Source organism: Trachypithecus francoisi, unplaced genomic scaffold, assembly GCF_009764315.1.
Source record: "Trachypithecus francoisi isolate TF-2019V2 unplaced genomic scaffold, Tfra_2.0 Lachesis_group17, whole genome shotgun sequence".
NCBI lineage: Eukaryota > Metazoa > Chordata > Mammalia > Primates > Cercopithecidae > Trachypithecus > Trachypithecus francoisi.
Window position 1 is genome coordinate 88895800 of NW_022681462.1, and position 22800 is coordinate 88918599.

The window sequence follows — 22800 nt, forward strand, 5'->3', positions numbered from 1 at the left end:
TCAGTAGCAATGAGCACATATAGTGTCTAGATATTGGTTTCTAATACCATTCTCTAGTAAGAGGAACTATGGGCTGATTCTGGGACTGGAGTAAGAAATATGTATGGTGAGCCTGGAGGATCTTGTAGTGCCGTAAAATAAGAAAGTGCTCAAAACCACCCAACCACCCTCAGCAAAAGGGGTACTATAGGAGTGCAGCAGTAGCTAAAAGAGTTCCCAATGGCCAAAGTTGAAACAATTTGAGCAAGAAAATAAAAAGTAGTAATTTATATAAACAAATGATTGAATACAAAAACAGAGGAAGAACAGACAAATCTCCTGTACGGAAGAATTCCAAATCATTTATGTAGGTACTCTGTCCTCAGAGAGGTGGAACATAGCTCCATATCTCTCAAGAGTGGGCTGCACACAGTGACTTACTGCCAAAGAATGATGGGGGAAAAATAGAGTAATTTTTCAGTGGAGAAACCTGGCAAGTGTGACTTCAGCCAGGTGATCAAGGTTAGCGTCAGCAGCAATAAGTCGTATTGACTGTACATCTCCATGCCTTTCCCTACCACCCACTCTTGTTGCCCAACTTCCACATTTGTCAGGTTTCCAACCCCACCTGGCATCCTCCCCACAAATCCTGCCCATTGACCAAGGTCCACACCCAGGCCCTTCTTCCAGGAGCCTCCCCTGCACCCCAGGTTTCAGGGCTCTGTATGTGTCTGTCTCATCAGGTGCCCCTTGTGGAGTTTAGGCTCTTGCAGAGCTGAGATTGGGAGCTCCCAGAGGGAGACAGGGCAGAACAAGTTCCCACCTCTTATTTCCTCATCTCTGGAGCTGTGGGTCCTGACTGGTAGGCTGCAGCAGCTCACAAGTATTTATTTATTTTTTTTCTGAGATGGAGTCTCCCTCTGTCACCCAGGCTGGAATGCAGTGGTGCGATCTCGGCTCACTGCAACCTCTATCTCCCAGGCTCAAGTAATTCTCCTGCTTCATCCTCCTGAGTAGCTGGGATTACAGGCATGTGCCACCATACCTGACTAATTTCTGTATTTTTAGTAAAGATGGGTTTTCACAATGTTGGCCAGACCAGTCTCAAACTTCTGACCTCAAGTGATCTGCTCACCTCAACCTACCAAAGTGCTGAGATGACAGGCGTGAGCCACTGTGCCAGGCCCACAAGTATTCTTGATGAGGATCTGTTTGTGCTCCAGGGAACTTCATGTGGAGGATAAATGGAGCTTGGAGGTAAGGGGTCCTGAAGGATTTGGCTGCTGGAGAGTTTTGGATTTGTGGCTTCTCTCTACCTCCTGGGATTACCTGACTGCTCTCTCCCTCTCTCACCCTACTGTCTTCCTCTACTTCCCCCTCTCTCTCATGAGGTGCCTGCTAACTGCCAACTTATCCCTGCCAGGCAGGAGACACTGATGGTGCCCGGTTCTCTCTCTCCTCTCCACAGGCCAGGACATCTTTTGGACCCGTGATAAATCCCTTCCTGTCACTCTTTTGCATGAGACCATCCTGAGCTTCTCCAGAGGCCTCTGGAAGGAGTGCAACTTAACGAGGTTATGATTTTAGCTCTAGTGGCAAGACCTTGGTGTCCCTTATAAATGTTCTTCTCTGCCTTCATTCATTTATTTAGTAAATAAAATTTGAGTTCCTATCCCATGCCAGCCATTAGGAATAAGGTGGTGAAGACAGAGTTTCTACCCTCAAGGTACTTACATTCTAATAGGGCAGAGGGCCAGTAGACAGACAATTTAAAACAATGCCATATGCATTATCTTAGGGGTTTTAGGAACTCAGCAAACTAGCCTCTAACTAGCATTGGCTGGGATCAGAAAATGCTTCCCTGAGGAAGTCACAGCTGAGATCTCTAGTGAAGGTCCTCTAAGTAAGGTATGGCACTCAGACCCAGGCCTCTTCTTCCTAGAGAGAGCATTAGAGAGGGGCAGAGAGGACAACTAGGTTCAGGCTTGGAAGGGACAGAAATAACCAGGGGGTTTTTGATCAAGGGCTAAGTACAGGTACCAGCACCAGGGCACAAGTCAGAATGGGACAAGTGGCCCACATGACTGAGGACTTAGCACCTGTGTGCAGCTAGCTGTAATCACACCCTCCCTCCCTGCCCCTTCTCTCTCCTTCTCTCCCTCCCTCTCTCTTCCTCTCTCTCTCCCTCCTTCCTTTCCCTCCCCTCCCTTCCTTCTTTTCCCTCCCCTCCGTTTCCTTCTCTCCCATCCCATCCCTTTCCTTCTCTCCCCTCCCCTCTCTTCCTCTCCTCCTCTCTCCTCTCTCCCCTTCTCTCCCTTCCTTCTTTCCCCCCCTTTGCTTCTTTCCCCTTTTCCTCTCCTTTTCCCTCCTCTTTCCTCTCCACCTCTCCTCTCCCTTTTCCTCCCCTCCCTTCCCCTCTCCCTCCCCTCCGTTCCTCAACCCCTCCCCTTCCCTCCTCTCCCCTCTCTCCCTCTCCCTCCTCCTCCTCCTGTCCTCTCCTCTCCTCCTCTCTCCCCTCCCCTTCTCTCCTCTTCTCTTCTCTCCTCTCCTCTTCCTTCCCTTCCCTTCCTTTTCCATCTTCCTTCCTTCCTTCCTTCCTTCCTTCCTTCCTTCCTCCTTCCTTCCTTCCTTCCTTCCTTCCTTCCTTCCTTCCTTCCTTCCTTCCTTCCTGGCTGAGCTTATATGGGGGCCTGAGTGACCCCAGCTGTGATTGGAGTGCTACAGGGCCCTGAGTCATCAGCCTGATATTGTCATTAACTCATTGGCAGGGTCACGATGGCAGAACTGCTTGTTCTGCCTCAGCTGGGACAGATTGGGGTGGTAGTGATGACTTGCCAGCCAAGTGAGAATAAACACAGCATACTTCTAGTCCAACTCTGAGGGGCCTTGGTCTTGACCTGCCAAGGCCATTCCTGGGCACTCTGCTTCTCTCTCCAGCCAGATCACTGTGTTTGTACAAAAAGAGGTTGAGCTCATTGAATATCCAGCATGGATCCCCTGCCCTTGGCTCTGGGGAATGATCTGGAGGCACTGTGCCAGAGTGCTGTGTGTACTGGTGACGCTCCATAAATGTTCAAGAGCTGTAGACTTCAGGGCTAGAGGGATCTTTAGAATCAGCCTAACCCAACCCCCTTTCACAAGGATTCTCAACAGGGACACCCCCAAGTATCAGGGACTAGAATCGCTTGGGAGGGCACTTTCAAATTAAATGGACCCCCTCAGCAATTCAGATCATTCCCTCCCAGGGGTGTGTGTGTGGGGGATGAGTGGAAAGTAAATAATGTATCCTAACCATGTTGAGTTGGAGCAATGTGTCTTAACCATGTTGAGTTGGAGCAGATGTGTGATTGCAAACCATAACCCACCAAATTCCATCTTCCAGACCCTGCCTGAATGTCTCTAGCTATGGAACTCTCTGCATGCATAGTGTCCATTTTTGTTATTAGACAGCTTGACCATTAGAGAGAAGAGCTGCTTCCCTGGACTGATACCATTGGTTCTAGTTGAAGGGAGAGACACAGCTTGGAGCCAGACAAACCTGGATTTTAATCTCACTTCTGCCATTTGTTTAGACATACACCCTTGTCAAGAGACTACCACCTCTAAGTCCCTTTTTTCTCTTCTTCAAAATAGGGATAATCATGGCTACTTTTTGGAGTTGTTGTAGGGATTGCAGGAAATGATGAGAATAGACAGCTCATCCTAATGCCTGGCACTCACTCAGTATCTTGTATTCCAGGGAGCCTGTTGGCTTCCTCTTCTGTGAGGTTGTGCTTCAGGTAAGTGAAGATGGCGCTTATGCTCCCTTTCTACTACTTATTACAAATGAGAGCATTGGTCTGTTTTTATTAAACACAGAGCAAGCAGAGCAAGAGTGTAATAGTCCACTAGATCTGCCATTATCAAGTGCACAGAATGGGTGGCGTAAACAGCAAAAATCGATTGTTTTACAATTCCAGAGTCTAGAATTCTAAGGTCAAGGTGTTGGCAGGATTGGTTTCTTTGGAGGCCTCTCTTTTTGGCTCATGGATGGCTGTCTTCTCCCTGTGTCCTCACATGGTCTTTCCTGTGTTTCTGTGTCCCAGTCTTCTCTTCTTACAAGGATACTGGTCGTATTAGATTAAGGCTTCCCTAATAATCTCATTTTAGCTTAATTACCTTTGTCTTCAACTACAGTCCCATTCTGAGGGGGTTAGAATTTCTACATATAAATTTCAAGAAATACAATTCCGTCCCTAACAAGGTTTCAGAGGAAAGCACAGATGTTTAAGGTAGTTTAGTTGAGCGATAAGCTGAATGCCATTTGTGTTTGCTCACCACTGGTTGACCTGCCTGGTGGTCCTGTCCTGAGGCCCAGCTGGACGGAAGCCGCCTGCCTGGGCCTGGGCCACTGCTGGCACTGCACAGCGTGGGGGAGTTCTGCCCTCTCCACTGAGTGGCTGTGGAGTGCATTTCCATCGCTGACACCTTGAAATGTTTTATAGGGCAATTCCTGCTTGTCAGCAGCCGCATTTCTTAATCAGCTCCTCGTTCATTTCTCTAAAGGCGCCTGACACTTTTGACTAGCTCCAGAGGGTTTGGTGTGGGCATGAACATCCATATGCTCTTGGATCCAAGTGCACTCATACCCTGGGACCATGCCAGAATTCCCAACTTCTTCCATTATTCTTAGCCTTGAAATGGTGAGAGCAGGCATTTCAAAACCAGACTTGGGTTTTTGCAAACATAGTTTGGCCTTCCTGCCTACCTATTTTTATTTCCTTCATATTTGGAAAGAGAAAATTCCCAGACATGGGCCTGGGAATCAGGCCATTCTCAGGTCAGCCTGTAGCTCCAGTTTCTTATTTCTTGCCTCTGCCTTTGCAGAGAAAGCGTTGTTTCAGCTAACTGCATTGTGGACTCCCATGAATGGATCAGATCATCACCTCTACCCAGTGAAGGGCATTGGAGTGGTAGTTCTGGCCTCGCCAGCTGCTCTTCTGTTCTTGCAACTGTGCCCCCTTTCAGGTATGTAGAGGAGCAGAGCTGTTGATATAGCTGCTCAGGTGGAGTAAATGTTATGTCCATTATTTTGGTTGGAATTACGCTCCCCAGATACCTGTCCATCCTACCAGGCTCTGCACACTGGCAATCTGGCAGCCACCAACTTCATCTAGGATCTGCTTCAGGAAAGTGATTAATATTCAGGCCCATCCCCAGCTCCTGCCCTTCCTTTTGCCATATTGTGTGTCCTGTGGCCTGGGCCACCAGAGCACAGATATGGTTCCTTCCTTCTCAGCCACATACCACAGGGGACATAAACCCAGAGGAAGAGTCCTTGCTGTGGTCTATCTTTCCTGGATGTAACGCTTGTGCCCCCTGCCTGCCTTTGGTGGTACCTAGGTGATGTCATCTATGGGTGGGGACAGAGTCTTTTTCACTGTAAGGAGATAGCTTTGGCAGCAGTGGCTGTTTGAAAGAAGATTGGCCCCAGCCAGGGGAGTTCCTGCAACCCTCATCCATCAGCAACACTGCTTGGGTGTGAGTGAGAATGAAACAGCCGAAAACATTTGTTTGGCTTTTACACACATTTGTTTGAACACTATTTATTTTTCCTCTCCTGCTGTGCCTTCTCTAGGAATAGGCAGGAAAGCTAACTTTTTAAATCTCTTCTAGCACTTTGCAATGGTGTGTGTCTGAGAGTAAGTGTGCATTTATTTAATAAGCCCTAAGTTTCTTTTCAGGAAAAAATTCACGAAAACGCACCCCCTGCCAACCAAATTCAGTGGACCAAGCACTTTGTCTATTTTGATGGGAGTAGAGGCTGTTAACAAGCTTGTGCCTGGCAGAGGATGAGGACTGGCGAGGGACTCTGACCATGTAGGAATCTCCAGATATGGCCAGTGGGATTGTGAATTCCCCTGAAACCATGCCAGACAAGGACCAGGTGAAAGATTTCAGGGGTGGATAGTATGGAGAAAGTTGAGGTGGCAGAAAAAGTGTCATCAATATCCAAAAGGCCCTCTTGTGACCTTCTGTGTGTGGCTGTCTAGGGGCCAGAACTAGGACCAATAGATAGATTTTATGATGTGGCCAGTTTCAGCTTACCATAAGGACCTACTTCCTCACGGAGAGCTATCCAGTGTGGGTGGGGAGCGGAACCGTCAGAGACCAGCTGAAACTACTGAGCTGGGTTGTATGCAGGTGCCATGAGTGCTGGTCATCCTCTTGCCCCTTAGCTTCCTCCTGAGACTTTGCATTCAGCCTGGAGTACAACAGCTATGTATACTTACTTTACTTAGCTTTGTCCTAGGTCTCTCTTTCCCTCCTTGTTGTCCGCACTGGAGAAGAGACCCTTTGTGATAGAGCTGCAGCAAGGCAGTTTCAAGGTTGTACTACTTTGTGTTTAGTATTCTGTGCTGCCTTCAGCCTCCTACCCCATGCCTACCTCCCTCCCTCCCCTCCCAGCTCCCTTCATATCTGGCCATCACCCCCACCTGCAGTGTAGGGATCTGTCCTCCCAGCAGCAGTGCTCTGGGCTGTGCCATTCTCAGGCCCTCACTTTACAGAGTGCACAGTGCAGCATTGTTGTTGGAGCCAGGAGAAATTATGGCCTAAGGAAGAGAGCAGCATGTGGGGACCATGGTGCACCAGAAGGAAATCCAGAACTCTCTTTGGTGGGAAAGAGCCTGGATTAATAGGATCTGCCCTTTCTCCCAAGTTCTGGTTGCAGCATCCCACACCCTGCAGATCGAAGGACACCGTGAGCCTTCGGAAAGCCAGCAGGCCCCAGCTCCAGGCAGAATCAGCTCAGCTCTGCATGGGTATAACTGAGACGATTCAGTGGCCAGGAAGAGTCCACGCCTTCACTCTTGGGTGGCCTTGTTTCCATGAAAGCTTTGGTATGGTCAGTTACTGCGCTGAGAAGAAGGCTCTGGGAGAACTTATATAATCTGAAAAAAAGCAGGGGTGGCACAGGAGCCAGGGTTGGTCTAGGGATGGCAGGATCCAAGTTTACTAGGTCCCCTCACACCTCATGAAGTTCTTTACCTGAGATGAGTGTCCCAGGCTAGTGGGGTTGGGGATGTGATTGGCACAAAAGTACAAGCAGAGAAGGATTAAAATGTTTGCGTGGTCCTAATTATATGTGCATGGTGACCATGTTGTTCATTGTTAGTGGTCCGAATGAAGAATTTAGCATTTCCGTTTTCGTTTTAATGAAAATTGTGTGATTTTTACACTGTCACCAACAAAACGTAAAGCCTCAGGCTATATTTCACAATTTATGTAGCTGACCTTGTGTGCTTTTGATACTTCTATTCCTAACACTTATACCTATTTTTAGGGGGACATGTAGGGAACATATGATATTTTGTTCTGATGCAGCATTTATATACAGAAAGAAAGTCACTGAGGTGGCACTTAGCTGATGGGTGAAGAGTGACTTTCTCTGATGAACTTAGGGCTGATCTAGAGTTCAGACCTTGACCCTGGCACCCATGGGACTGGAAAACCTGTGAAATAGAATTGATATAGGCCAGGTGCTATAGCTCATGCTTGTAATCCCAGTACTTTGGGAGGCCAAGGTGGGTGGATCATGAGGTCAGGAGATTGAGACCGTCCTGGCTAACACGGTGAAACCGTCTCTACTAAAAATGCAAAAAAAGTAGCCGGGCGTGGTGGCACGTGCCTGTAGTCACAGCTACTCAGGAGGCTGAGGCAGGAGGATCACTTGAACCTGGGAGGCAGAGGTTGTAGTGAGCCGAGATCGCGCCACTGCGCTCCAGCCTGGGTGACAGAGCGAGACTCTGTCTCAAAAAAAAAAAAAAAAGAATTGACATGATCAGAAAATAGGTAATGAGATAAGGAAAGAGAGGATCACTGAGCCGTAGGCAGCCAAGGCCTGCAAACCAAGTGGAGAAGTTTCTGAGATGGGGAAGAGACCCACAGTCGTGGCCACTGGGAATCCTGCTGATTGGCATTTGTGGGAAGTTTTGGGCAGTGGGTGCTCGTGCACAGACATGGATAAGACAGAGAGAGAGAGGGCCAGGTGGGTGGTGCATGCCTGTAATCCCAGCAATTTGGGAGGCCAAGGCAGGTGGATTGCTTGAACTCAGGAGTTCGAGACTATCCTGGGCAACATGGCAAAACCTGGTTTCTACAAAAATTACAAAAATTAGCTGGATGTGGTGGTGCACACCTGTAGTTCATGCTACTTGGGCGACTGAAGTGGGACAATTGCTGGAGCCTGGACATGGAGGTTGCAGTGACCCGAGATTGTGCCATTGCACTCCAGCCTGGGTAAGAGTGAGACCCTGTCTCAAATAATAATAATAATAATAATAATAGTAATAATAATAATAAATAAAGACAAAGAGAGGTAGAGCAGGACATGTAAAAGCCATCTTTTGTAGAGTTCATGTCTATGCCAGGAGCTGTACAAGACCATCTCTAATCCTGACCCTGCCCTGTGGGAGACATACCTTAATTCCCAATTCCTGATCAAGGAAACTAGCAGTGGTACTCACTGGTAAGTAACAGAGTTGGGATTTGAAGTCAGGAGGATTTGATGCTGAAGTGCCTGATCATTTTATGCAGCCTCTTATAGATGCAGAATGCACAATTTTCACAGAGGGCTCCTCAGAAGCGAATGAACCAAAGCTTGTCATTTATAGATAAGGAATCTGAGGCCAGAAAAAGGAGAGGGGATTATTTAAGACCATCAGGCCAGAGAGTGAAAGAGAAGAAATTAGCCTAGTTCTTCTGACTTTTAGTCTAGTGGAATGTCAGGATCTCAGCCTTAAAATAGAATCTTCCAAATTGCCACACCTGTTGTATACTATTTTTGATGGTTATTATCTTTGGCAGTGCTACCTTGACATGAATGAATTCTATATGAATTTTGAAGTTGTTTTAGAATATATTTTATACATTATTCATAACATATTTATGTAGTTTGTTTTAAAGTCAAGAGAAACCTAGAGCAATAGCTTCTGCTTTTTTGGCTGTGACCCTACATTTTATATCTCATTATACACACATATGTGTAAAAATGTACATTATATGAATAATTGAAACATGTTTTCTGAAACAGTACTTGTCCTCACTCTGTGTGATACACTTTGGTATTTTCTATTCTCATGTACTCTGTTCTATTTTGTTAAAAATATGCTGGTTGTGAACCATCTAAATTGATTTCATGACAAACTAATGAATGGTTCATGACCTACAGTTTGAGATATTATGACCTAAAACAATGTCAACATCAACATGATTTAAGAAAAAAGTCATTACAGAGGAGATGTGAAGTTGTCAGTTATCTTTGGTCGTAAATGTAAAAATCGTAAGCTTTGAGTTTCATAACATCAAAAAAGAGATTGTATACATGTAAAAAATAAAGTGGCACAGGCTTGGACTCTCTGCAGACCACAGCAGATCTGTGATGCTCCTGGTATTATGTGATGTTGAATTTTATTTTCTGCCTGGATTTCTGAACTAACTGGATATAGCTACAGATGCAGACTAGAGTGGTTGCTAGAACTGCAATGCAGTAGGCCCAGAGCCTGCCTCTCCCTGACTCAGGCAGACGGCCTCTAGTCTCAGGCCCTAGGAAGTGCCCAAGGTGTGTAGAGTGTACATTCATTCCATATAGTGGTGTGCAATTAAGGTCTGATACTTTATATATTAGCATGATGGTAGGCAAGTGACCCTCCAGATCCCCTGCAGAGCCTGCCTCTCCCTGACTCAGGCAGACGGCCTCTAGTCTCAGGCCCTAGGAAGTGCCCAAGGTGTGTAGAGTGTACATTCATTCCATATAGTGGTGTGTAATTAAGGTCTGATACTTTGTATATTAGCATGATGGTAGGCAAGTGACCCTCCAGATCCCCTGCAGAAGCTCGTGCTAATTTCACTTGATGTTGCCAGCTCCCTTAGGGTTGCACTATATCTTTGTGCAGTCTCTCTTCTTTAACCTCCTTTCTCTAAAGGGATATGGAATGGCTGCTCCCACGGACTCCTGGCTCCTCCTCCTTATGGCTCCTTCCATTGGTCCATTGGCTTACTACACAGCAACCAAGTTTTATCTTACTTCTTTTAGGATCTATATTTTCTCCATCTATCCAATCATCCACATCCATCAGTGCTTCATGATAGGAAAGTTTTGTCGTAGGGTTATATTTAATTCAAGACCTGACTCATGAGAATGACACCCAAGTGAAGACCTGGCAGAACAACATCATAAGGAAAAAAAAAAAAAAGGTAAGTGCAGAGCCCTAAGGCAGAAACAAGTCTGGCATGTTTAAAAAGTGAAAGAGTCAAATTGGTAGAGCAAAGGGACCATGGGCAGGGTGGTGCCCGATGAGACTAGAGAAGGTATTGACCAATCAGAGCAGTCATGAACAGGTAGAGACCAAGTCAGGAGAGGCCTTGTGGATCATAGTAAGGTATTTGAAATTTGTTTTTGTTGTAGTGGGAAATCATTGAAAAGCTTTAAAAAGAGGAGCAACACAATTGGATTTAAGACTTAAAAAGACTGCTCTATAAAACTACAATGAGATACCACCACACACAGGTCAGAGTCGTCAAAATCCAAAACACTGATGGCATTGAATGCTGGTGAGGACGTGGAGCAACAGGAAGTCTCTCATTGCTGGTTGCTGTGCAAAGTGGTACAGCCACTTTGAAAGACAGTTTGGCAGTTTCTTACAAAAGTAAACATACTCTTACCATATGATCCAGCAATTGCACTTGGTATTTACTCTAATGAGTTGAAAACTTATGTCCACACAAAAACCTGCACAGAGGTGTTTATAGCAGTTTTATTCTTAATTGCCAAAAATTAGAAGCAACCACAATGTCCATCAGTAGGTGAATAGGTAAATAAACTGTGGTGGATCCAGACAAGGGAATATTATTCAGCACTGAAAAAAAATGAGGTGTCAACTCATGTAAAGATATGGAGGAAACTTACATACATATTACTAAGTGAAAGGAGCCAATCTGAAAAGGCTACATACTATGTGTGTGTGTGTATGTGTGTGTATATGTATATATACACATACACATATATACATATGTATGTATATATACACATATGCATATATATACATACACATACATATACCATTCTAGCTGGTATGTGAAGAGTAGATTGTATAGGGTCAAGAATCAAGAAAGGAGGCAGGAAGGAGGTTAGAAGGACCCTAAGTAGACCAGTTGAGAGATGTCAGAGACTTAGATTAAGATTTTGATGACTAATAGTGTGAGACGTAGTCAGATTTGGGATATATTTGGAAACATTGTTGCCAGGACCTGCCAGTAAATTAAACATGGAGTATGAGGGGAAGAGAGCAATCAAGGGTGATTTTAAGATTGCTGGCTTCAACAATTTTGCAAGTAATATTGTCATTGACAAAGATGAGGACTGGGAAGAGGAGATTTGATGTGTGTGTGTGTGTGTGTGTGTGTGTGTGTGTGTGTGTGTGCAAGATGGGGTAGTGGGGTAGAGAGAGAGCAGTAGGGAGAAAGCTATCAGTAGATCTTTTGGGACCATGTAAGAATTGAAATGCCAATAACCATGTGGAGACAGTTTCAAATATCTGTCTGGAATCTGGGGGAGATGTATGAATTAGTGTATAGGTTTGGGACTATCAAAGCAATGATGCTGGTTATAATAATGAGACTGAAATCATTCAGAGGGAGAAAGTAGTTGGGAAGAGATGAAGACTGCATTCAGAGCCCCAGGTTGAGCACAATAGGAGATTGCAGCAAAGGAGAAGAAACAGTCATTAAGGTAGATGAAAGACCAGACAAGAATAACATCTTAACCTAGAAAATAATGCATTTCAATTTCCTCCTTCTAAGAGGTTAAATATGATGAGGACAGAAAACTTATCAGTGGTCTTGGCAAAATGTAAGTCTTTGGCAACCATGGTAAGAGCCATTTTTAGTGGGTAGTAATGATGTAAGCCCAGCTGGGGTGAGTTGAAGAGTCAATGGGAGATAAGGGGATAATTGCAGAAACAAGGTCCTGAGAAGCTGAAAGGAGATGAATTATGGAGCAGAGAGAATGGTTTGTTTTGCTTGGAGGAGAAACAGCATATTTTCGCCATATCCCTATGGCAAGAGAGTGAGGGATGGCGGGAGGCATTTGCTGAGAGTGAGGTTTTAGATGTTTAGGGGAGTAGAGAAGATCTATTCTAGAAGAGAGACAATATAGAGAAGACAACATAGTTGTCTTGGAGACTTGGAAAGTGAATCCACCAGGCAAGAAAGTAGGATTACTGGAAGTATAGACACTTGTGTTTACAAATGTAAAGTAAGTCCAATCATCATGATCATGATGTCATTTCCCCAGCAGTGTCGGTGCATTGGGTACAGACTCAGAGTAAGCAGATAGCTGGTTTTATTCACATTTAGGTCTTTCTGGGCTAGTGTGATAAATGGAGAAAATAGGGTAAAGGAGGTAAACATGTGTTAGGGGGCAGATACAGTGCTGACCAAGGCACCTGAGCTGGATGGGGAAGAGAATGAGATCATGTGTGTGTGAGAAGTGGGAGGTGAGTAGGTGATGGTGGTGAGAAAGGGAAAGGGACCACGGATTGAACATCTCAGTGAGGTCAGCATTGCTGGAGTGGGTACTCTTGAATAAGAGAAGAGGTGGTCACAGAGTGGAGCTGCTTGACATTGCAGAGGGGATGTAGTTATTGGTCGGAGTAACCAGTTGAAAAGATATAAAGTAACCATGGGAGTTGGTGCTGTGGTGGGATGGAGGAAAAGATCATTGAATCAGATGGAATCAAGAAATGGAGGCACTGGTGTGCTGGGCATGGATTATCTATCCATGTGGATGGTAACATGTTAACAACAAGAGCCATGTGCTAAAGTCATCAGTGAATGAGGAGGAAGAATGGGGAGAACTGTAAATGACAACAAGGTGAACAGTGGGTGGTCAAGTCTGATGACTTGCACTTCAAAGAAGCAAGGGCTTTGAAGGAGGAAGAGGCAATGGGAATCAAAGAGGACACCTACCTCCCTTCAGATCCTTTAGGTGTAAAAGGAAAATACAGCATCTAGTTGACAGGATTCCTGGGCAAACAATGTCTTTGGGGATGGTTAGAACAAGATGGAGAAGGGAATGTCCCCAAAGGAGGTGATGACAGAGCAGGCTCTGGAAAGAGGGGACATGCTAGTTAACTAGATGATCAAGGCAGGGAAGGGCTTTATATGCAGAAGGAAACGTATGTGAAAATTATTCCAAAACAAGAGAAAGCACGACATAATTGAGAGGCATAAGAGCCCTTTACAGATGGCTTTGGGGTGGCTATAAAGAGTGGGAAGGGCAAGCTAAGACAGGGAGAGCCTGGGGTGCCATGTGAAAGAACTGGGACTTCAGGAGCTGTTGGAGAGTTTTAAAGAGGGGAACAACGTTGGGTTTCAGAAAGATTACTGGGGCATCAGCGTGGAGCATGAAGAGGCTGGGGACCACATTCGAGGAGTGGCGACTGTCTGGGGGCTGTTGCTACAGTCCCTAAAGATAGCTGGGAGGGCTCATCTCTCTGGATGGTGATATTTTGACTCCCTCTGCCTGTCTCTTAGAATCTGTGTAGATGTTAAGGCTGATTATTCCCACACATACTTAAAGGATGGATTAACTCTACTTACCTGCTAAGAAATGGACTAACTGGTTGTGTTCTGGAAAGCGGCCGGGCGTTCATTTTCAGAGAAAGAAAAGAGGAGGCCAGAAGTGGACATTTTCCTTCTCATTCTGTTTCCTGGATGGGATTTAGTACCACCAGGAGACAAACAAGCATAAAAGATGATGTATCTGAGGTGAGGGAGATGAGGAGAAGGCCATAGGGGGGTGGCACCTTTCTGGGCATAGATGTGAGCAGGCCTCAGCTCTGTCATTAAGGACTTTTCCTGTGTATATTAAAATCACTCCATGCAGAACTGTGCCCTGCCATTTACCCCTTTACCCCTCACTGGCTGCCACCTCTCTTCTAGCCCCCACGGTACCTGTCCTGTGGCTGTGGTAAGTGTCCTGTGTTATTTGCCCTTGGCGGTAACTTTTCAGAGGTCTTTTCCTCCACATAATTCCCATCTGGAGCCATCTCGGTTATAAGTTGTTTGAAGCAATTTGTCATGTTGGAGTTTTAAATGAGAAAAGGAAGGCACAGGGATGCCTCTTTCCTCAAAGCCAATCACAAACAGCTTTTCTGAACATTTAAAAATATTAGATCTGGAGTTCAGAACTGAGTGTCACTTCAGCAGTCATTTATGACGCTCCATATCCTGCCCATCTGAGTTCAGCTTCAACTACCGACTCTGGGCTTCGTTTCCAGAGGCCCCCGCAGGCTGCACCACGGGTGAGGACTGTCTGAGCTACATCTTGAGCCCTGAACATTGCGTGTGTTCTCTGGCCTTAGGTTGGCTGGTGTGGGGGAACATGGAGGGAACACAGGTTAGCTGGGAGAGTGGGACAAGGTACATGAGGGCCGTGGAGGCCGGGCATGACGTTTACATCTTACAGACCATGGGAGTGACTAAAAGAGTCGTCTGTGTGTGAAGGAACTGAAATGATGGGAGGTGGCCCTGCCCTACTGTCACCTCTTCTGGGACAGCTCTTGACAGAAGCACTGACCTTGGCATGGGCTCCTGGGCAGCCTGCCACAGAGCCGTCATCTCTGGGCAGCAGCAAAGGACTGTCAGTTGTTTGGGAAGGTGGACTATGTCTTCCTTGGGCTGAGGTCATTATGAGAGAGGATGTGACCCTAAACACTGAAGCTACACATGATCCAGCCACAAACCTCACTTGGGCCAAGGACTCCAGCTTCTTACCCCGGCCCTTAGTCCAGAATTGTTGCTGCCTAAAAGCAACAAGAACATTTTGTCCCATTGTTTTGCTTCAGTCTCCTTGGGCACAGGCATCTGGCAACAGACATTGAGCTTCTTTAACCACAGGGCACAGTTCTGTAGACTTGAGGCTGGGGTTGAGGCTGCTCCACCAATGGCAGTGGTCCTGGCCTTCCCCAGAGTAAGCAGCTCTCCTGCTCCTGGAGATGGCCTCAGAGCCGAGACCTGGCTGCCCCGGAGCTGCTTTCTGATGCACACGTTCCTTTCTCTGTGCCCTCCTTACTCGGCCCCACACCCCCACCACACAAGCCTCAGTTACTCGCTACACCATTCATACACAAACACATCTGGCCTGATGCATATGCATGGTCACACATATACACCACAGCACACACCACACACTTAACCACACATCCCTCCATAGCACGGGTCCTCCCACACGCCATACCCACCACACCATACCTGTGCTCCCACTTACACAGGGTCACTGCCTCTCAACTTGCAGCCAGCATCCACCTCACAGGTAGGCTCCTCCAATACCATACTGTCCACACGACTGCACGCACCACTCCCTCAGGGTGCCAGGCAGTGACACACCTGTCATCAAGCTTTTAATGGGGGTCTCCACCCAAAGCCACACGCCCCCAGCGCTGCTTGCTCAGCCTTCTGCTGTAACCAGGGCAGTTGGGGATGGCCCTGCCAAAATTGTCAGGGGGTTGATGATGTGTCTACATGAGAGAGAGAGGGAGGAGAAGGGCATGATTTGGAAAATACTTCCAGGATTTGAAAGCAAACTTTTAATATTTCATCAATTTGTGATCCATTTGTGGGACTCATTTGCTAAATATTGCATGAAAGAGTAAACATGTGGCAAGACCTGCAGGTTTTATTTAGAAGATTGGGGAGAAAAAAGCTACTCAACAAGGAGTGAGCTGGTGTGTCCAGGAGAGATAAAAGGTGTTGTGCATGGAAGATTTAGTGGAAATGGGAAACCAGGGCCATGAGCAGATCTGTCAGTCAAAACTTAAAGGAAAGACTAAACCTTTTAGCTGGCTTGGGAGACCAGCTCTGTGTCCTGGTGCTTCTCCCAACTCACCTGCAGGTGGCGTCTTCCTGCTGACTATCCAGGGGCCAGGCAACCATTAGAGCATGCTCATCAGAGAGGCATTGGGGGGCGCGCCATAAAGTACCTGAAGCTCTCCTCCACCCCTCCAAGTGTGGCAGGTTTTTAAAATCCAACTGCAGGCTACCTCCCAGGATGGCTTCCTTGACCTCTATTCTCACTCCTCAGAGCTCCATTAGCACCCACAGCCTGGACCCTGGAACCTGACAATTCATCTGCAGTGCTCCCTAAGCACCGTGATGAACCCAGAGCTGTGCTAGAGATAGAGGAGAGAGTAGTAATCAAGGCAGACTTGCTTCCTGCTACTGTGGGGGCAGATATAGTTAAAAATATAACAACAACAACAACAACACATTATGGTTGAGAAACACCAGAGGAGTGATTTGTGTCATAACTCTCAGAGAACAGAACTGTTATAGGAAAGACAAGTATTGTTTTCTAGAAAAAAGAAGAAAGGGGAGGAGTAGAAAATCTTGAATTGTATATCTGGGAAAGAAGTGCCATTTTTTTCGTGAGCCAGTTCAGCATATTCAAACTTGCATTTGGCAGCTCCTAGTGGAAGTGCAGTCCTTCCTCTGAATTCGTGGCAGCTTCTGGAGCAAATGGCCAGGCCTGGGCCTTCTTTGGGGCAAGGGCAGTCGTAAAGTGGCACAAAAACTAGCTGGCTGGTGCTGGGCACCAGGGCGCCATGCCAATGCTAACCTGCCAGTGTGCTAACCTGAAGCAAGGTAGCAAGATTTGCTGCATCTTCTAGACCCTGTAAGACATGCTGCTCATAATGGGAACTGGAACTTTACCACTGAGGGTAGAGATGACCAGATAGAAGGGTTCCAGGTGCTTTTTCCAAAGAACAGACATTCTGGGAGAATGATCTTTGCGTGGGCTGAGAAGTGGTGAGGAGCCCTAGGCTGTTCTGCACAGATGGACTCTCTGCTCCATGCCAAGGAAGGCTTACGGTGAGGAAGAATGACTCACAATGATGCTAAATGCAGTGGGGATAAAAGCAGGGTCACTTGGTCAGGGATTGTTTCTTGGATCCTCTAATTCATCCACTCTCTGATGGTCATCCCTTATCACTGACTTCTGTGTCCCATTGATTTTGGAGTGTGTACGTATTAGGGTAAATGTCTGCTACTTTTTAGAATCTTGGAATCGTAGACTTTTGGGGCTGGAAGTATCCTTACAGATCGTGAATCCCACGCGTTTGTTTTTGATAGATGGTGAATGGAAGCCTGGAGAAGGGAAGGAACTTGCCCCGGTTCGTACAACAAGTTAGTGGCAGAGGTGGGTCCCAGGCTTCTTGCCTCCTGGGACAGGGCTCGCTGACTTTGCCTAATTACCCAAATCTGTCCCAATCTGAAATCAGAGTCTCTGGCTAGGGCTCTAACAGCATTCCGGAACCCAGTCATAAATCCCGGAGCCCACAGCCACTCTGCTCTGACATTTGTTGTGTTTTACTGCCAAATGCTCCTGCTCAGAGATGCCATCTCCGGAGGGAGAAATTCTTGAAACAGACACACCCCTTTTTTCCCTTTCCCAAATTAGGAGTTAATTAGTACCAAAATGTGCAGTGCATTGACCGGCCTTCCACTGGGTTCCCAAAGCAGAGAGCTGTCTCATTTTGAAAGTGCCTAATTGTGCCTGCATCTCTGTTTGGAGAAGGGAGACTCTAGGTCTGGGCCAGGCACCCTCAGGGACAGATCTGTTAACTGGCTGTCACCTTCTTTTGAGATACCATCATCTTGTAACTCTGAGCAATAAAACGAGTAATTGTAGGCCTTTTGAAGCAAGGCTGTATGCCCTGGCCAGTTTGTTTGCCCTGAAAAGCCTCCAGTCTGGGTGGCTGGCCCCATCGCCTGCTCATCCATCTGTCTGGAGACTTCTTCCAAAGCCCTACCCTCTCACTCCTCACTTCAAGCTCACAGGGAGCCCCCTCCTTTTCCTCCACGTTTTTGTTGTTGTTGTTGTTGTTGTTGTTCCCAGGGCTCCACATTTCAGAAATAATTTTTTTTACCTAAATGTCTAGCTGTTGGCCTAGGGAGGCTCTCCTCCCTCGCAGTTGGAAGAAAGCTGTCTCTGTCTGTTGGAGTGCAAGCTTCCCAGAAAAGCTGTGGGTGCCCCAGTTTCATGTTTGGTGCCTGCCCCCCTACCCCACGCCCCCTGAGTTATCCTCTATGCCAGCTCCTCTGTTCAGGAACTCTTGAGTGTCATGGGGCTGGGGGTGTCAGCCCAGGGTGGGTAGGAGGGTTGCTCGGTTCAGGAACATTTGTATGACTCTGAATTTAAATGAAGGTCTCAAAAGACAAAACTAATTAAGATTTACTCAGGCCGCCATTGTCTGATAATGCAATACCAGCTCATTATTGGAACCACATTTATAGAGGTTTAATCACTATGAGGCAGACTGCTCTGGCGTAGCTGTCAAACCACACAAAATGTGTTTTTAATAATTAATCAGTACAGTATCTTGTCATTGTAGCATTCATCTCAGGCTTGGGTGTGTTTTTAAAGGGATGCTATCAATGTACTTTTGAAATTCTGTCGTCTTTTGTTTTTAATAACTCTTCAGATCCTTTAAGCAAGGGGAAAGGAAAAAACATTCCTCCACAAGTTCCATCCCTGAACCACTCATGATGAACAAATTCTGGAATGTGATTGAAGCGTTCCTGGGATCCGGAGCTGAGCTGCTGACATTTTGTTTTTTAAAGGAAGAAAAAAAGTTGTGCATTCAATATTTGTTTTCCCTTCGTGGAATCTGCAGGCACTGAAGGATGATGAGTTAGGCTTTGGGTAGAGGCTCTTTCTGTCTTTAAGGCTGTTAGCCTGGGATCTCACGTATAGGCACTCAGGCAAAGGTGTTTTGAGCAGGCTGTGGTTTTCAGATAAAGCTGTGGCTTTGGAAGAGAACTACTGAGTGAAACTTGGATTTTGACTGTTTTCCCTACTTGGGCTAGGGAAGGCCAAGAAGAGCTGTGCTTTCTCTCCCTCGGAGACCTCCCTCTCACGTTGCTACCATATAGAGGGTTTGTGAGGATCAGATGGAATCACCTACATGGAGTTACTTTTCATTCTGTCCCGTGTCTCCGCTAAGCTCGCAGCTGGGAGATTGTCACTGTCTTTAATACTAAGGTTGTCATTGGATTGATGTAAACAGTGCAGGTCCAGACTGAATTGGCTTGAGTTCAAATCTTGTCTCAGTGCCAGCCAGCTGTTTGATCTTAAGTAAGTCATTGTCCTTTATTACATCGCAGATTCCCTACCTACAAGCTAAGGATGACATTTGTGCCTGCTTCACTGGTTCCCGTGGAGTCAACGAGATGATTCATGTAAGAAGCTCAGCACACTGCTGGGAGCATGCCGCTCTCATGGAGCATTAGTGTAGGTCGTTGTCAATGTATGAGCCCCTGTGGCCTTTGCCCTCCTTTCCCTTGGCCTTAGAGCTCACTGGTGTGAGAATCTGCCTGAGCAATCTTACATCAGTCAGAGGGGCCCTGAGGCCAGCAGTCCGCTTTTGCTCTGTCATCTCAGTTTCTATCTGTATTTGTCTAAGGCAGTGGCTCTCATACAGGGGCCCTTTCGTTCCCCAGGGGACATTGGCAATGCCTGGAGACACTTTTAGTTGTCAAAATGTTGCGGGTAAAGGGGCGACGTGTTGTGGGCATCTAGTTGGCAGAGGCCAGAGATGCTGCTAAACATTCTACCATGCACAAGACAGCCTCCACAACGACATTATCTGGCCCCAAATGTAGTGCTAAAGTTAAGAAACCCTGTTCCAAAGCTACCTCTCCTTACCGTAACGTTCTGAATAAAAAGGCCCATACCTACACTCAGATGGTGACATTCTTAGGAGGACCACAGAAGGTTAAATAATTCACAAACAAGAGGCCCTGGTGCAGTAAAACAAGACAAAAAGCATCGTTCTGTGTCTGCTAATTCCATGGCCATGTATTACCTCTGAGGGATTCATCAAAAGGAGAAAGGGGACCCTCCCTTCCACTCCCAGCTCTATAGTCAGTGCTCCAGGATGGAGTTGCTGGTCAGATATCAGGGCTGTACTGTGCCTTGTTGTTGCTCAGTTTCCTCATAAGACTATCTAGACAGTCAGAAACTACCCTTGGCTCTACACCATGCCCAAAACACCTTCCTGGAATTCCTGACCTCTTTCACCTCTCCATGCCTATCATGGGTACCCACATTCTTGGTCTGGGTTCTGACCCTGATAAATGACACTGTGTCCATTGAGTGCCCTCAACAGTCCATTGAGAACCATGTTTGATGACATGGGTGTGTAGTTAGCCATTCTTGGTGCTTCCACTCGTGTGGGGGCTGATGGGCTCCAGATCTGTACCGCAGGGCTTATTTCTCCCCCGGGACCACTGTCTGTTGCCCCAGCCAGATTATCTGGGGAGATTGTCTCCTGTAGCAGAGAATTCACTTGGGGTGACAATCAGGGTTTAAAAAACGATGGCCAGTCTTGCTGCCTTAGAGAGGTTTGCAGATGGATTGATTACACCTGAGTACCTCTCAGCTTCTGAAGTGTGTCCAGTGAGCGCCCAGCTGGAAAATACAAAGTGCAGGCTCTGGAGTCCTGCACTCATTGCCCTGCAGCTCTTATGGAGGCCAGCCCAGAGGCAGAGAGAAGCTCTGCCGGGGGTTAGGTTGATGGGATGACGTGTAATAGGAAAACAGGCAGAGGAGATTCAAAATGTTTCTCTGGGACTTTTGCAGCTGTGGCTCCAGTTGTGACAATACTAAGATTGCTTCTTCCCTCCTCCTCCCACTGTGGCCTGGGTGTAGGTGAGAAAGGGACAGTTGTGTGACCCATTCTCAATCTATCCCAAGAACCTACCTTCTTCCAACTAGGACAGGGAGCATCACGTGGCTCATCCCATTTATAAAGCCCTTTATGACCCACCATGTCCTTCCACTCCTGTGAGCCTCCTGAGATCCACCGTGACGGGCAGTTAAATACTCTCTGCATTTAAGGTGGGCTCAGAGAGGTTAAATGCCTTCCCCAAGGCTACAAGCTAGAGAGGAACAGAGCTAAGACTCAAAGCCAGGATGTTTAATTTCTCTTGAAGAGGGGACCTGGGAGAAACCCTGAGTGATCTAAAGCAAGGCAGCTCCAGCCAGTACCACACTGTCCAAGACAATGCATTTTAGAGGACTCCACTCAGACCCTTGTCTGATTGTTCACTCCTAGGACAAAGAGTCTTTCAGGTTGATGGGATGTGTTTATCCTAAACCTGGTCCCACTCTACCCTCCCATGCTTTTGGGTTCCTAAGACATGGGAATTCTCTGCCCCAGTGGTCTTGAGTCCACCTCCGGAGCCTGTGTGGTCCTCTCCTTGGAAGGCAGACCTGGCTGCTGAGATGTGAAACCCTAGGCCCCAGGCAGGCTCAATGGGTGGCTGTTTGTGGGGATGCACATGGAGCTTGAACGTGTGGCCTGCTGACTATGATGGCAAATGGGCTTCCTCATATATTCTAGCCTTGGGCTAGAAGTCCTGGTTCAGGCTTGGAGGGTCTGTGGTCCCAGAGCTGTACACAGCCTAAGCCTACATCATCAATGCAGCTGCCGACCCTCCCCCAGCCTCACCTTCTACCATCTGGGCTGTTCCTGAAGCAGCAGCCTCTGACCACAGTCTCCCTCCCACCCATCACACACTGCCATATTGTTGGAGTCAAAAGAATAGGAAAGCACTTGGAACCTAACTGAAACCGTATGTAGCTGTATATTGTTTTTCCCAGAAAAGAATCCTAATTAGGTCAATTCCATATTGTTCCTATGGTCTCAGATGCACAGTAAAGCAGGCCTTCACAGTATACAAATAGCCTCTGTCTCTGAGGATGGAGGGAAGGGGAGAGACTGCTTGGAAAAGACCCCACGTGCTAATGCAGAATGGATTCATCACAATCACTGAGACCTGATGAGCCACTCAGTGTGGACTAACTTATTGTAAGCCCTCAACAAATGCAAAAGCCTTAACCCAGCAGTGACTTGCCAGAGACCGTATCCAATAGGACCTGTGTCTTTTTCTTTGCATGTAATGTGTTCTGAGGTTCAGGGGGCTATTTTCCCAATTGTTACACATCTCTTTCTTCAGCTTTGATCTGAGTGCCTCATACACATCCCAGCACCAGGACTTTCAGCAGCAGGCGTCCTGGAAGCCTAGTTTGGTTACAGGACCTAGGTAAGCCGTGCTATTCTGCAAAGGGAACAATTATGTTCCCCCAAACACACAGAAGCATCAGAATTCACAGCATGCACTTTACAAGGGCAATAAAGTTTTATATGCAGCTCAGTGAAATACCGAATACAGCCAATTATCCACCAAAATAAACTGATGGGAGAGAGAATGGCTATATTTGGCTCAGACTTAATTATTTTGCATTTGAACTTCTCAATTCCATGTAATAAAATTCCATTCTGCCCTTATTTCCTGGTTAGGTTACTTAATCTCAACTCCGGTAACTGAGCCCTTGAGTGGAGTAGACTGTCCAATGTCAGTGGTAAGAAAATGTGAAAGGTTTGACATCAATTACAACATTACACACAACATAAAATTTAACAACTTGAATCAGGCTTTCATTGCTCTTTAAAGAGACCGTATGGCTTTTTAAGATCTAAAAATTAATCAGTTTCTAAGAGTCATACCTTTCTGAAAGTCCCAGATTTTACTCTTAGCTTGAGAGGTAAGAGGGAACCCGTCTCTGTCTCTGTCATCTCCCTTTCATTTAAAAAAATTGCCTCCCTTTCATTTTAAAAAAAGTTCCCCTTTTCATTTAAAAAATGCAATCTAAGTTCTTTTGTTTTTATTTTTCTAGAGAAGTGATTTTCCTTTAATGAAAGAAAAAGTGAAGGA